This window comes from Protopterus annectens, chromosome 4.part0 (assembly GCF_019279795.1).
Source record: "Protopterus annectens isolate FY-2018-M chromosome 4.part0, PAN1.0, whole genome shotgun sequence".
In the NCBI taxonomy this organism is placed as follows: Eukaryota; Metazoa; Chordata; order Ceratodontiformes; family Protopteridae; genus Protopterus; species Protopterus annectens.
Genome location: NC_056733.1, coordinates 683,390,669 through 683,407,777, shown reverse-complemented (window position 1 = coordinate 683,407,777; position 17,109 = coordinate 683,390,669). Strand labels below are relative to the sequence as shown.

Here is a 17,109-nt window from a genome sequence, read left to right as displayed (position 1 = left end):
AGCTTATTTTTTATATTTTTTCCATTTGTTTTTCATACAAGCAACACAGCTGTAAAAAATCAGAAAAGAACGCAGCAATTAACTATGTCAGAAATTACTAATGCAATGTGCTATTTTTTTCATATATGCTGCAAACAGGCAATGCATAAATTCTGATTTTTGGGACCACTTGGTTGAGAAAATCTCACTTATTTTACAATTAAACTTACAGTGAAGCATTTATATCGTGAACCATCTTAGTATCTGCTCGTTTAGGATGTTCGCAATTATGCTTGCATCTAACCTAGAGATAATCATTTACAAATAGCAATCTTCACTTGTACTTCACTCTAATAAATGTGGCGATCAAAACCACCCTTCTCTTGTATGTACTAGCAAGAACTCTGTTTCCCAGCAATTTTGCTTTGCATATTCACATAATAAAATTGTGGGCTCTGCTTCAGCAAATACATCAGGCACAACATTTTCAGTTTGGAATAAAATGCAAGTGCTACATTCAGGCTTTTAGCATCGGTTGATTAAATAAATGTGGCTTAGGCTGCTACATTCTTTTATAGTACCGAGCATAGCTTATTTACGTGACAAAAAGACAGGACAGTAGAGATTTGAATTAAGTACATACCTTTTTAATGTAAAATGAAACATATTGGCACTGAAGAACTTGTGTGGAATCAGCAGGTATGGTAGTTATACCTCAAAAAAACAGACGCGTCCAGCAACTGCACCGAATAGAGTAGTTCCCACGGTCAGTCAGCATTGGGTTTTTATTGGCTGCAGGAGGGTTACGTAAACATCTCATGCATATTTAATTTAGGAGGGTGTTGACAGGGCGATAGGGCTTCAGGGAGGTGGTTCCTGGGCAGTTCTTTCATAGCAATTGAGAAAAAAAAAAAAACAAAGGGCGTCATTAACCAATGTATAAAGCGCCTGTCTGTTCTCTACAGCTCTGCGAGACTGTTTCATGCTTTAAGATGGCTCACAGTACCGGAGCTGTAAGAACGGGCAATGAAAAAATGATCAATATCGTGAATCAGGATACCAGAAGTGATAAAACTGAGTGCTACAGTGAAAAGATGAGGGAAAATAGGACCTCGGAAATGCGAAAACAACAAAAGCAGCACGTAGTGGTCCTTTAACATTAACCTGCCCAAGCAACAAGGACCTCAGAAGCCGAAACGCAAACAAACACCAGTCACAACCAAAGTGACACATAGCTCACAACACCAGTGTGCCACCCAACAACAGCCCCTAAGGCAAGACAATGTACCCAACACTTTAGTCATAGGAGACTCTATAGTCAGGCACACTGATGTCCCACACACCAGGCTGAACAAGGAGAAAATTACGGTCAGCTGCCTGTCGGGTGCCAGGATCCGCCACATAACGCATGCACTCAAGTCACTCCACAACAAGTACAAATACGACTCTGTCATTGTCCATGCTGGAGTGAATGACGTGAGATGTACCTCCCTGGACTACATGAAAAGAGACATGGAAGAGCTCTTGGATCATGTGACCCAGGCAGGTATGACTCTAGCCCTGAGTAGCATCCTGCCTTCGCCCAGAATGATACCACAGTATAAGGACAAAATGACTGACTTCAACAATTGGCTAAGCTTCTGGTGTCATTCAAAGGGGATCCAGTATTTGTCTGCCTGGGAAGACATGATCGACAAACCACGATGCTTTGCCAGAGATGGTCTGCACCTGTCACCCCTGGGATTCAGGTTACTGGCTAAAGCTCTTGCCACCCCTATAGTGCCTTTTTTAGGCAAGGTTCAAAGGATAAAACCACCACCGTAACAGATACAAGCATGCAAAATCTGAAGGTAATGCTACTCAATGCTAGAAGTCTCACCTCAAAATGCACTCTCTCGAGGCACTCCTAAAAATGAAGAACATCGATATCTGTGCAGTGACTGAGACCTGGTTCAAGGCTCCAGAGAGCACCCCTGCAATACCAGGCTACAATTCTTACCACACTTTTCGGCCACAAAACCAAGATGAAACACTAAAGGTGGAGGAGTGTCCATATTCACCAAGGATATTCACACCTCCAGGCTAGTTGCCCAACACAATGCATCTGAAATTCTCCAAGTGCAACTAACACCAGGTAAGACTACAATCCAAATTGTAGCTTGCTACAGATCCCCCACCATACCCCAAGATTCACACTACATCTTCCTAAACATACTGGAAAATATTAAGATACAACCAAACACCCTAATACTGGGTGATTTCCACTACCTTGCCATTAATTGGGAAAACTACTCGGGTACCAACTCCTTTTCCCAATGGTTCTTGGAATTCATAAATTCTAACGCCCTGGATCAACTAAACCATTGTCCCACCAGGGGCTCCAATATCCTAGACCTGGTCATTACCATTATGGGAGATAGATGCTCCACACCAGTGGTCACCCCCTCATTGGTCAGGTCTGACCATAAGCAAATCCCCCTTGACATCCACATCCCACCTCACCACCCAGTAAGGAAACCTCCTTAAAAAACTTCTCCAAAGCAAACTTCATGCTACTGAAGTCAGAAGTGACAAACTTCATGACACCTACACAGACAGGATCTGGAAGTTCGAATGCAGAATCCTACACTAAGGCACTGTACGAGCACATCCACTCATGCATGAATCGTGCCATAACAAATAGAACCAAGATGCTTTTCTCCAAAAAAAGGAAGCCAATCTGGTGGTCCCCTGCTATAAACAAACTATACAACAGAAGGAAGAAAATGTTGCAGAAAAGTGGAAAATCCCAGGATGCAAAAAACTCCCTCACCAACCTCAGTAAAAAGCTAAGATCCCACATAAAATCCTCAAAAGCTAGTTATGAAAATAAAATTGCCAAAGATTCCAAAGACAACCACAAGGCATTCTATAGTTATGTCAAGAATCTAAATGGAAATGCTCAGATCTGCTCTGAGCTACAACAGAATGGCATTAAATATACTGATCCCAAGGATATTGCCAATATCCTGGCAGATCGATTTAGTGCCAACTTCACCCCCTCTCACCCCCTAAAGGGCCCATCTCAGTACCAAAAGATTGCCAAATTCCGATAATCACAGCCACACAGGTAGAAACAGCACTCTCCAAAGCTAAGAATACAGCATCCATGGGATCAGATGACATCCCAGGCTGTGTACTACATGAACTACAAAATGAACTGGCAGCCCCACCTAAGTGTCATGTTTAATCATAGCCTCACCTCAGGCTTCGTGCCCACTGAGTGGTGCACAACTACAGTTATCCCGCTCCACAAGGGAGGATCCACCTTGGATCCCAGGAACTACCGTCCCATCAGTCTGACAAACCTGATTTGCAAGGGCATGGAACGCATTATCATGGAACTTATAAACAAAGACATTGGCAACCTTCAAACACTGGACCCCACCCAGTTTGGGTTTGTGAAGGGCCGATCTTGTCTCCTGAATCTGATTGACTTTTTCGAACTGGTCTCCAGAGCTGTGGACGAGGGTAAGGCGGTCCACAAAGCCTATCTGGACCTCGCCAAGGCCTTCGACACCATCCCCCACTCTGGAATTATAGATAAACTTACTAAACTGGGCATAAATCCCTACATCACTCAATGCCAACTGGCTTACTGACAGAACCCAGACTATAAAAGTAGCCAACTCCAAATCTAGCTCCAGACAAGTGACAAGTGAAGAACCTCAGGGTTCTGTCATGGGACCACTTTTGTTTGGCATCTACTTCCCTGAAGTACAGGCCAACACTAAGGGACTCTGGCTAACAAAGTTTGCAGATGACTGCAAACTGGGAGCCATTATTGAATCCCCAAATAATGTGGATATTCTACAAAAGGGCCTTACAGAAACAGAAGCCTGGTGCCAGAGCCATGGGCTCAAGCTTAATGTCAAGAAATGTATAGTTATCCCCTTTGGAAAAAAACATGTACCCATGAACTACCACATAGATGGCAGGACACTAAACATCGAAAGTGTGATGACAGACTTAGGGACACAAGTAGACAGTGGTCTCACTTTCGATAACCCCATTGCCACAACAGTCAGGAAATCCTTCTATGTTGCACACCTCATCACTAAGGGCTTTTCATCCAGAAAAAAGGAGGTCATTGTCCCACTGTACGCATCCCTCATTAGACCCATTATAGAGTACAATGCCCCATTTGGTATGTACCTCACAAGACATCTGCAACAGCTAGAAAGGCCACAGAAATACCTCACTAAAAGAATCACAGGCCTAAAGCAGATGTCATATGCTGACCGTCTAAAAAACTCCAGCTATACTCTGTGGCATATCGTCTACTCAGAGGCGATCTCTGCTTAACATACAAGGCCATGTCAAACCAAAGGTGTTGGACATGCTCCACTTAAAGAAATCTCAATCCCTCAGAGCCACACGCTCCAAGGATCTAAACCTTAATGAACAAAACATGCTGGAGGGATAGGTTCCTGACCCAGAGACTCCCCATACTCTGGAATAGACTGCCCATACATGTCAAGCAGAGCACCTCATTGGCCCTCTTCAAAAGGAACCTTGATGATTGGATGGGAGATAGGAAATTCATCCCGGGGATCATGTCAGTCGCCCTGCTAGACAGGGTCTCAGAGAAGTAAATATTGTGGGAAGAAATTTCCAGGGAATTGTTACGGCTAGGCTTGCATAGGCCTTAGGGCCAATAGCCTAGTACCAACCTATGAACCTATGGATACCTACACCTCCAAGTTAGTGGGGCAGCATGCTACTTCTGTGATCATCCATGTGCAGCTAACATCAGCCACGACTGCAATGCAAACTGTGAGCTGCTACAGATAACCCTCCATGACCCAGGAGCAAAACTATAACTATCTGGAGACAGTAGTAAACATGACAGTCCTACCAGACACCCTGTTATTGGTCAGTGTCGGCTACCCTACACTTAACTGGATAACCTACTCGAATATTCACTTCCAGGCTCAGTACTTGCTGGGATTTATCACCTCATATGGCCTGTATCAGTTGGTAGATGGACTAACGAGAGGTGAAAACATACTAGAAGTGGTAATCACTGACATGTGCAACAGGTGCACTACAGCAGAGGTAAACCGGTCATTGTTTATATCTGACCATGAACTATTCACTGATGATTTCCACTCCCAACCATCTCCCCCACCCAAGGAACACACAGTGAATACCTTTCCTACAGCTAAATTCACAGTACTAATGACAGAGGTGGGAGGGTTCACAGCCACCACACTCAGGGATGACACTACTCAAGATACAGACAGAATTACAAATGCACTCTATAAGCACCTACAAAGATGTATGGGTCGTGCCATCAATGATAAACCAGGACTCGCTACTCCTACACAAGGACACCGGTCTACTGAACCCCTGCAATATACAGGCTATACAACTGAAGTAGGACAGTAGTCCAGAACAACAGCAAATCCCAAGACATGCAGACATCCGTGACCAGTATTAGCAAGACACTTATGTTACTCATGTAATCATCCAAGGCTGACATCCACAGGTAAATAGGCATGGATTCGGAAGATGACCACAAAGGCTTCTTTGGCTATGTCAAGAATCTGAGCAGTAACACACAGATTTGCACTGTGCTGGTGCAATATTGCACTGAATATATTGACCCTACTGATATCACCAACACACTTGATGATACATTCGGTGCAAGCTTCACCCCCTACAGGCACCACAACAATACCCAAAACGTACAGTATCCCAGACATCTGAGACATACAGGTGGTAATTGCCCTTTCAAATGGCATGACAGAGCATCAATGGAGGCAGATGGTGTCCCAGACTGCATCCTGCAGACACTACAAGACAGGGTGACTCCCCGCCTAATATAGCAATTCAACATCAGCCTCTACACAGGCGACATGGCCATTCAATGGCGCATGGCAACAGCTATTCCACTCCACCAAGGTAGTGACACAACTGACCATGGTAACTACCACCCCATAAGCCTGAGTAGCCTGATCTGCACGGCTATGGAGCGCATCCTCATGGCACTCATTAACATAGACAATGGTAACCTCCAGACACTTGACCTAACCCAGATCAGCTTGACTGAGTGCAGATCATGCCTACTGAACCTGTTTGACATCTTACAGTCACCTAGACTTTAGGTGTGGGGTGTGGTAGTTCACACATACTATCTGGACCTCGCCAAGGGTTTTGACACCATTCCCCACTCAGGTATTATTTCTACACTCACCAGCCAGTACATACACCCATACATCACAGGTTGGTTTGCTAACAGGCTTACACACAGAACCCACATGGTAAGCCTAGCAGCCTCCAGGTCCAACCCTTGACCAGTCACAACTGGTGTCCCACAGGACTCAGTCCTGGGACCCCTACTGTTTACCATATACTTCTCAGAGGTATAGGCTAACACAGGTGGACTACAGCAGACTGTGTTTGGCGATTACTGCAAACTGGGAGCCATAACTGACAATCCAGCTGTCATAGGCATCCTTCAAGGGGCCTCACATAGACCAACACAGGGTGTCAGAGTCATGGCCTCCAGCTAAAGGCCACATACTGCATGGTCATTCCATTTTGGGAAACTACACACACACATATTAACACATGAGTGGCAGACACTATAATTCAGACGACATAATGGGTATGTGGGGACTACATTAGATTGTGATCTCTCTTTTGACAATCATATCTGCAAAGTAGTTAGAATATCCATCTATGTAGGTCATCTGATTACTTAAGGGTTCGCATCTAAACAGACTGAGGTTATTGTGCCCCTTTACTCATCACTCATCAATCCCATCATCGAGTATGATAACCCATTTTGGATGTATCTCAGAAGACACATCTGTCAGCTGGAAGGGCCACGAACATACCTCGCCAAGAGGAGTAATGCCCTCAGACATGTGTCCTATGCTGCCAGACTGCATAAACTCTTGCATTACTCAGTGGCATCTCATTTACTCAGAGATGATATTTGCTGGCCAACAAAGCCCTGTCCAAGTCAGGCTTAATGGATATGCTCCACCTATGGGAATCCATGTCACATTGAACCACACACTGTAATGAGCTACACCTTGCCACAACCATAACTGGAAGATGCTGGAATGACAGATTCCTATCACGGGTACTCCCCATGCTTTGGAACTACATCCCTGATAACATTATACAAAGCCCCTCACTAACATTCCAGGGAATCCTTGCAGAGTGGGTGGGGAACAGTGGATACACCTCAGGGATCCTGCAACTGGCTCTGCTCCACAGAGGGACAGTTAGTGAATCAATGGGGTGGTGACAGCAGACACACTTGGCTAGGCTTATGAATGGCCTCGGGCAGTTAGGCAAGTACCTACCTATGTTCCTATGAACCTATACATACAGTATTGACACATGCTGATAGCTTAATGTACTGTTCAGGCATTGACTTACCTTGTGCCAATGGTAGTTGTGTGTACAATAGTTGAGGGCTGCCTATGTAGGATGCACACAGTAGACCACCTATACATGACAATTTACAGGTGGTCATGTGTGTGTGCCATCCATGTTTACTGTGTGTGCAGGTGGAGAAGGGTGTCAGTCCATAGGTACCTACACTGTCAGTGTGTGTGCTATACGTTCCCTCTTTGCCAAGGCATGGGCATACTGGGCATGCCTACGTTTGCCTACTGGGGCTGGCACAGGGTCTTCGTGGTCTGAGTCCCTCTGTGCCTGTGGGGCCCTTGGCAATGGTGGTGGGCTGTGAGGGCCTTCACCATTCTGTCCCTGCTGCAGCTGTTTCCGCAGGATCATATTGTGTAGCATGACACATACTATGAAGATGTGGGCACACATGCCTGGACAGTACTGCAAGGCTCCACCAGATATGTCCAAGCAATGGAACCATGATTTCAGCATCCCAAACACACTCTCTATGATGATTCTGGTTTGTGCGTGTGCCTCATTATGGCGTTCTTGCATGGGTGTGTGTGCATTTCTGATGGGAGTCATCATCCACGGTTCCCGTGCATAGCCAGCATCCCCCACCAGGTGGCCATATGGGATGTTCCCCTCTGGCAAATACCTGATACAGCTCTGAGGCATGGCAGATGTGGGAGTCGTGATAGCTTCCAGGGCTGCCAGCACACGCATCCATGATAATGCCCTGGGCAATGCACACGACCTGGCAGTTGATGGAGGGGTATCCCTTGTGGTTTATGTAGTGCCTACCCTGCTCACCGGGTGGTGACTTGATGTGTATGTGCGTGCAGTCTATTGCACCCAGTACTCCGTGTAGTCTGCCACACGGTGGAAGAGATGCATATTGCTGGCCAACTCCTCCTGCGTTCGGAGGAAGTATATGTGCTCATTGGCATGTGGTACAATGGCATCCAGGAACTGGTGGAGTACCCTGGATGCTGATGCCTGTGAGATCCCCATGATATCCCCAGTTGGCCTTTGAAAGGTATCTGTGGCTAGTATTCTCAAGCTTACACATACTTTCGTGTCCACTGTGATGGGTTCCCCTCTGTTATTTCTGGCTCTGATGCGTGGCTGGCACAGTTCAACAAGTTGCTGTATGGTGTCCCTGTCCACCCTGTAACACCCTACTATCTCCAGATCATGTAGCCCCTGGCAGGTTACCCTGGGTCTGAATACTCTTCTCATCCTCCGGTGCCTGAGATGGTTGTCAGCATCATCCTCCATACCACCTTCAGTCTCCAACACATGCTGGTGAATCAAAGCTATGGCAGCCCCTAACACGTACATATTAAAAGTTTCCCGTCTGTATACACCAATGGTGCATAGTGTCTGGGAATACACAAGTGTGTGTGAGGTGCTTTCATACTTTATACTATTGTGTTATGGATGCTGCTGTTGTAATTGGGTGTGTATGTGCAATTCCAGCTGCAGGGTATCTTAATTATGGGTTTTACAGCAGGTACTGCTATTGTGGGGTCTTTGGTGTTGAATTATGCTTGGCTGCCATGATTCATCTATTGTCCTTTACTTCACTTTTCAACCCGATTCCCCTCCCATTGTCAGGCATGCATCCAGCTGCCAGCGTTCTTGTTTTGTACTTTCCCAACCCAGGATTGTGTAGCAAAATGTGTTATGTAGCTGATCTGTTTTGTTCTGCTGTGACAGTTCTCTTTTCTTTGCAGTACAGCACCTCCCCTTTGCTGTTCTGCAGGTAGCTGCTAGCAGCCTTGTTAGCTGTTGTTAATGGCCCACTGTGGGTTCCTAGGTGTTAATTACTCATTCGTACTCCAATTACCATGCTGCAGCATTTCCTTATTTTCTTCCCGTATCCTTCCTGTTTCAGCTCTGGTGCGCGCCGTGCACAGCCGTTTATCGGGTTTCGAGCGTGTTTTCATCCACGTTCACATGTACATTCAGTTACCTTGGTTGCTCTCAGCTAAGAAAAGCTATGGCTACTTCAACACACCCCTATCCTGCGGCTTTGCTTAACAGGCAAACCGGATTAGCAATGCTCCAATGTGCTTACAGCTAAGGTGATGCACCCCTCTCTTGATGTCATCTTTATTTCCAGGCCACACCTCGGTGTTGTATCGCTATGCTGTGAGGTACATCCTTACGCTGCCGGGGATTTTGTAATTCAGTATTACTTGTCTCATTTGCATGGCATTGACTACTAATTCCTAGTTACTGCGCAGAACACTGTCACAGCCCCTTAGCAACCCTTGCGCCATGGTGTTGTGTAGCATGCGTGCCATTGACTTTTATGGGAAATTCATGAAATGTGTTACATTGCAGTTTTATTACATATAAATATATTTTTATTGTGATCCCGTTTGCGCACCGATGCACTGCGATTTTACTTCGCATTAGTGTGGGCATGACATTAAATGTTCTTTTTTATATGTTGTGAATATTTTTTTATGCCAATGGCTATATATTTAGCCACTGGCATATATTAACAGTATAATACGTGAGTATGGTCTGCTGTCCTGGCTCAGATTTTATGTTTGAAAAAATGTAAACCGCTTTTTTCGGTTTACATTTCTGCATGCTTACACTATGCCTACACCACTTCCTGAATCGCTATATACCTTCATTTGCATGCTACTTGCTGCGCACGGGGTAATTAGCATACATACGCAGGGAGTGCACATGGAAACAGCTCATACCCGAGTCGCTCGGCAGCCATATTTGGTGTTAGATCGCCGACGCTACACCTGCAACTGGTGCAAGCTTCATGAATCCCGGGGATGATTTTTTTCAGGACATCACTGGATGAAATGGTTGATTTAACAAATATATATACCTAAAATGCACCTCAGAATATCCAGAACTCTGTGTCTTCTCAAAATCTAGTGGCCCTCAGACCCTCCAGCTTACTTCAGGAATTTCCTCCATAGTTGTTATAATGCATTCTTGGCCAGTAAAGATGCACTGCAGGATGCAAAATAAATAAATAAAAACTGAAGACTTAAGACGAAACATGAGAAAATTAAGAAGCATTCTGGATTGTGTGAAGCCATAATGGAGGGAACCATAGGGACATGTGGAGGCTGCAGAGCAATGGTTAACATCGTGGGGCACCTTACACCCCTTTGCATATGGTGCTAGTTCACCCAAGGCCAGTCCTGCAAGGAGAATTGAGGGACACTCACCGGCGAAACTGAAGTGTATTAACCCACCACCGAGTTTGTGCAGGAATGGGCGTGCCTGCCGTGATTGACATGCAGGAGGGCGTTGCAGTCCCCTCCTCTACAATTATTAGCGCAATCAAAATACTTCCAACCCTACAGGAAAATACAGGTACATTGAGGGCATTTAAGGGTTAGCAACCCTTGTGACAATTCTTGCAAACCAGGAAATAGTTTCTTACTACCACCCTATATCACAATGTGATATTCCCCCCAACATACAGAGTTTTTTCTTTCCAAACGTCTACCGTAGGACATACTTATTTTTATATTATTTTCCATCGTAGTCCAAGAGCTATGGACATAAATATTACCATTCCATTCCGTTCCACTAGTAAAAGCATTTAGGCAACAGTAGAATGAAAAAGCCACTGACAGAAACGCTGCTGTTAAACTAATAAAAGCTTTCAGGTAACAGAAGAATGAAAGAGCTACTGACATAAGCACTGCGATTCCACTAATAAAAGCATTCAAGTAACAGTAGAATGAAAGGCCATTGACATAAACAATGCGGTTCCACTAATGAAAACATTCAAGCAATGGTAGAATGAAAGAGCTCTCAACCTTCCCATCGCCAAAACGAGAAACACTCGCCTTCATAATGTGGAACAAATGGGCAAAATGTGGAACACATACTAATGGCTTACTATGGTGGTGCTGCGGTAGCGTTGTCGCCTCACAGTAAGACGCTGTCCGGTTTGATTCTCAGCTAGAGCGTCTTCTGTGTGGAGACATGCGTACCTTCGTTGAAGGTTGTGCGTCAGGGCTGGTAACTCGGCACGTAAAAATCAACTACCAATCATTAGTGGACCGGAGTTCCGTTGTGGCAACCCCTAACCGGGAAAAGACAAACAAACAAACAATACTAATGGCTTACTAACAACTTCAACTAGAAAGGTCATAGGATGGTTAAAATATGCTGGTTTTACTAAAAAATTCCTAACAACGAATGTGTGACAGACTCAGAACTTTTTAAGACCCCAAATGAGTCAGTACAAAAGCATTTTGCAATAAGCGTATAATTACGGTTATACATATAATGTTTTCTATATTTTCTTTATAATTTTGGTAATCTGTTTGTAGGTCTATATAACCTAGTGTTTTGGTGGCATCTTTCAATCAAACAGTGGGCGGTGCAGTCAAAATGGTCGCAGGCAGGGCTTGCTACTGCGCATTTGGTGGGTTAATACAATTCAATTTCGCCCATTCACCATAGTTCTTGTCCTTGCTCAAGAATAGGGCAAATCCAAAAATAATAAAAACAGTTTTTGAATCGACATGCATTTTCTGAGGAATATAAAGTATAAATCTCTAATGCCGGACATTACTGACTTGCCTAATTCCCAGCAGTTTACCAAAAACATAAAAAAAAAAAAAATAACGGGTGGACTGGGGCCATAATCAGGGACACAAGACCTGTGGCCATAACTTTCAACTGTCCAGAATTTCGCAAAATGCTAACGTTTTGTCCCATACTTTTGGTCTGTTCCTAATAAAATCTGTGGATTTTTGTCAAACCATTAAGAACTGAAGTCACTAAATAATGACAGACTTTTGAGTTTCGGACGTTATATCCCGCAGATAATGCGTGTTTTCAAAGTTTATAAGAACAGTATGTACAATTTTTGGGGCCCTTGTTCCACCATTAAATTCTTGCGCTACCAGGTTGAGTGATACGCCAATGACGCACTGAGCATCTACAATAAGATGCATTAATTCGTTGCGATAAAATGTTAGGTCCAAATTGGGTAAAAAAACATTTTACTAAGCATTAATACACATCGACAAAACAAAAACATTTTTGTAATGTCTATTCATAACACCTCGTCTTCTTCTTTCGGCTTTTCCCGAACAGAGGTTGCCACAGCGGACCACTTATCCGTTTGCCAAACACTCTCCAACCCAATCAGAGCGACCTCCATAATATTCTGCTTCCCGCGAACAGCGAAAGTCTTTAGTTAATTTCCGGTTAGCAACCGCTCGGAAGTTGTCGGTTTCTAGGAACTTGGTTTGTCGGAGTATCTAAAGAGAAGGAGTCACCGATTACGTTTTTGTGGACTAGGTAACATTGGGGTTAACTGTAGTTTCTCAGAAAATCAGTATATCATTTGTAATTATAATTGACCAGTATGAAGTCGTAGTTTTAAAGAATGCTGCTGCGGCTGTTTTTAAGAGGCTTGGATATAATGTGCTTGAAATAATTGCAGTTTTGCTTTGACTGCTGTTTACCGGTAGTCAGAGGTCCAGCATTTGTTCTGTCGTTTCTTAGACTATGAGTGATAAGTTGTTTATTTCATTGACAATTTTGCAGACTTATTTGGAGGCGAGGAGGTGGTATTTTTATCGAAACTTAGTGGATGCTAATAACAGTATGCGATGAAAACAAGAATAGTTTAGTGTTTATTCTGCCATAAGTCGGTTGGAAGTAATTATTTCGTTTGAAACAGTGCTTCGTTTTTTTCCCCATTCTCTCAAGTTATGAAAGGTTCCCCCACTTTTGTGCTACAGCTGAAAGCAAAGAAAGTGAACAGAAATAGAAGACGTCTGGGTGGGAGCGGTCACTTACAGTACTTTGAGGTGGATTTCTGTGTCTGCCTGTACATTTAGATATGGTAGCATAGGTCTCAACCTCTTCAGAGGCCAGCGTGGAACACAGACTTTAACAATGTGTGACAAATGGTCAAAATGTTGAACTAGGGTTGCCACCTTTTCAAATGCCCAAAGTGGGACATTTTTTGTAGAAACGTGCAATTTTGCAGGACTGAGATACTCACGGGGAGTGCAAAGGACAGAACTTCACTGTTTTTGTCCAAATAAAAGCTTTTTCTTGTAGCATACAAAATGCTGTTTCATATAATATTTAGATGTTTCAGATACAAAATAACTGTTTTATGCAACTATTAAAACTTGGTAAATATTTTTTGGCTTAAGATCTCAGGACATTTGCCATTTTTAGATTTTTTTTTCTCAGGACAAAACTACCCAAAGTGGGACTGTCCCTCGCAAAGAGGGACAGGTGGCAACCCTATGTGAAACACCCTATTTTCACACAATGCGAAACGTGCCACTGCCATGGATCATGGTAGATACTTGCATTTCACATTCACCACTTTAGATGTATTCTGCCCCTGTCCTACTTGCCAGGTCTGGGTCTGGCAAAGGTGCCTAAAAGGTACTTAAAACCAGGACCCTCTATTTTGACAAGAATGTGCCATTTAAGACATCATGTCTTGGAACAGTTAAGACCAAAATAATCCAAGATCTCACATCTTTAACCATGAAAAATAAAAACACACTAAGCAGAAGCACACATACATATCCCAGCATTTGTAAACCCTCACATTCATGTCAGTATCACTACAGTGTTGTGTACTTTGGAACAGATTTTTTGCCATTAGTGTGCTATTTGGATTTTAAGGTAGGGTCCTTACCTTAAAATCCAAATAGCACACTAATGGCAAAAAATCTGATCCAAAGTACACAAAGGCTGTAGTGATACTGGCATGAATGTGCTTAGTTTCCAGTTGTGGAAACACTACTGGAAAAATGCCACTGAATAAAGAAAGCAGAGTAGAGTGAAGGACAAAGCCAGACTTGACAAAAAATACTGCTGTAAACCTGAGGCATTGACAAGAGAATTCAAAATAAAAAAAATTCTGAATTAGAAGTCAGAATTAAAAAAATAGAACTTAATTAGAAAAATTTCTCATTTTCTAACATGTCAACCAGCAGCGCAATACCGTTACTTCAGCATCTTGCCATTATGAAAAGACACTAAAGTTGCACTCTAAAGTGCTACTAGCAAACAAAACTGGATACTTTAAAGCATCACATTACTATGTTCCAAGACATGATGTCTTAAATGTTCAACACCAAGTATACCCCTCATTGGTGAGATCAGATCATAAACTAATCTCGCTGGAGGTCCTCATCCCGCCCCCACCTGAAATAAAAAAGACCACAGTGAAAAACTTCTCAAAAGCCGACTTCACACTTCTAAAAACTAGTGTGGTCTCCTTTAAGGCCCCTGAGCCAGTGGTAAACATTACTCAAACCGCTGAATCACTTACAAATGCCTTCTACCAGCACCTACAGGACTGCATGGATCAGGCAATCCCAAACAAAACTAAGACTCTTTGTACCAAAGGCAAGCGTCCAGTCTGGTGGACCCCAGCCATAAACAAGCTCTACAACAAAAGGAGGAAGCTACTACAAGATAGAGCAAAATCCTTGAAAGGTAAGACACCTTTGATCATTATAAGTAAAAACTAAGAGCTCTCATAAAATCATCCAAGGCAAATTTTGAGAGAAAAATCGCCAAGGACTCAAAAGACAATCATAAGGCCTTCTTTAGCTATGTTAGAAACCTAGGAGGAAACTCCCAGATATGCTCAGAATTAGTTCAAAATGATGTGAAGATTACTGAACCTACACACATTGCCAACATACTGGCTGACAGGTTCAGTGCAAACTTCTCCCCTCCCCCCCAAAAGGAGAGATATCTATACCAGAGGATTGTAGCCCCCCAAACATCTCCTACGCCCAGGTGAGAACTGCTCTCTCCAAGGCAAAAAACACAGCATCCATGGGACCGGATGGTGTCCCCGGCTGTGTGCTCCACGAACTCAATAAGGAATTAAACCCGCAGTTAGGACAGCTGTTTAATCTTAGCCTCACCTCAGGATACGTACCCAAGGAGTGGCGCACGGCAACTGTGGTCCCACTTCACAAGGGCGGTGCCTCCACCGACCCTGGAAATTACCATCCCATTAGCTTGACAAGCCTTATCTGCAAAGCCATGGAGAGGATCATAATGGAACTCATAAATAAAGACATAGGAACTTGCAGACTTTGGATCCAACCCAGTTTGGCTTTGTCAAAGGCAGATCATGCCTTTTAAACTTGGTTGACTTTTTCGAGACAGTCACCAAGGCCATTGATGAGGGAAAGGCAGTCCATACAGCCTACCTTGACCTGGCAAAGGCCTTCGACACAATACCCCACTCAGGTATCATCGAAAAACTCCATCAGCTTGAATGTAAACCCATACATCACAAGATGGGTTGCAAACTGGCTAAGTGACAGAACCCACAGGGTCAGAGTTGCTGGAGCCATGTCAGACTCACAGCCTGTCACAAGTGGTGTCCCACAGGGCTCAGTCCTGGGTCCACTCTTGTTCGGCATCTACTTTTCTGAAGTACAAGCAAACACAGGAGGGTTATGGCTGACAAAGTTTGCAGATGACTGGAAACTGGGCCATAGTCGAAAACACATCTGACACAGATATCCTTCAGAAGGGCCTCACAGAAACGGATAACTGGTGCCAGAGCCATGGCCTAAAGTTAAACGCCAAAAAATGCATAGTCATACCCTTCGGGAAAAACAAGGTTACCCCTAGCTACCATATAGGTGGCAATCCACTGAGCACAGAAGAAGTCATCAGGGATCTGGGGACCCAGGTTGACAGTAGCCTTTCGTTTGACACTCGTGTTGCTAAAGTAGTTAGGAAAACCTTCTACATTGCCCACCTGATCATGAAGGGATTCACATCTAGATCAAGGGAGGTCATCGTCCCCCTGTACTCATCACTCATTAGACCTATGATTGAGTACAATGCCCCATTCGGAATGTATCTGACCCGACACCTGCAGCAGCTGGAAAGGCCCCAAAAGTTCCTCACCAAAAGGATAAAGGGTCTCAAAAATATGTCTTATGCTGCCCGACTGAAAGAACTCCAGCTCTATTCAGTCTCATACCGCTTGCTCAGAGGTGAGCTGTGCCTGACATATAAGGCCATGTCAAACCCAGATTTGATGAATATGCTTCACCTCAAAAAATCTAGATCCCTCAGAACCACAAGGGCAGGAGACTTAAACCTTGACACTGTTATTAATAGAATGTGCTGGAGGGACAGATTCATCACCCAGAGACTTCCTATGCTGTGGAACAAAATCCCGGTACATGTGAGGCAGAGCACCTCGCTGGCCTTGTTCAAGAGGAATCTTGACCAATGGATGGGAGATCGCAGATATACCCCAGGGATTACTTCAGTGTCACTGCTTGACAGAGGCACAGCAAAATAATAGGCATAGTTTTATTCAAACTAAAGGGGTGGCAAAAGCCACATAACTATGGGCTAGGCTTATAAATGCCCTTGGGCAGATAGCCTAGTATGAACCTATGAACCTATAAAGATGCTCACTTTTGACATCCATCCACATACCTTTTAAGCTTTTAGTGCAAGAAATCTGGACAAAGCCCAACATAATGTAAGCAGTACAACAAAAAGACACAATATTACAAACTTAGAAAGTTGCTAGAACATGCTCTGTGTTGGCAATTACTGTCAGAGACATACTAGGGATAAGCAGCACAAAAATACAGATGCTTTAAATATGCTCTTATAAACTTAGAAATATTGCTAGAATAGGATCTGTCTTGGCACTTACTTTCAGAGACATACTAGGGGACA

At 43.9% G+C, this 17,109-nt stretch overlaps 1 protein-coding gene across 1 annotated transcript in view; it reads left to right on the top strand.

Moving 5' to 3' along the window:
- The first annotated feature begins 12,370 nt into the window (after positions 1-12,370).
- The window catches only part of IFT81 (intraflagellar transport 81), a 2,787,102-nt gene continuing 2,782,363 nt past the window's right edge, over positions 12,371-17,109 (top strand). Inside the window, exon 1 of the mRNA XM_044068648.1 lies at positions 12,371-12,699. The gene's annotated coding sequence lies outside the window, so the exon portion shown is untranslated. The remainder of the gene's footprint in view (positions 12,700-17,109) is intronic.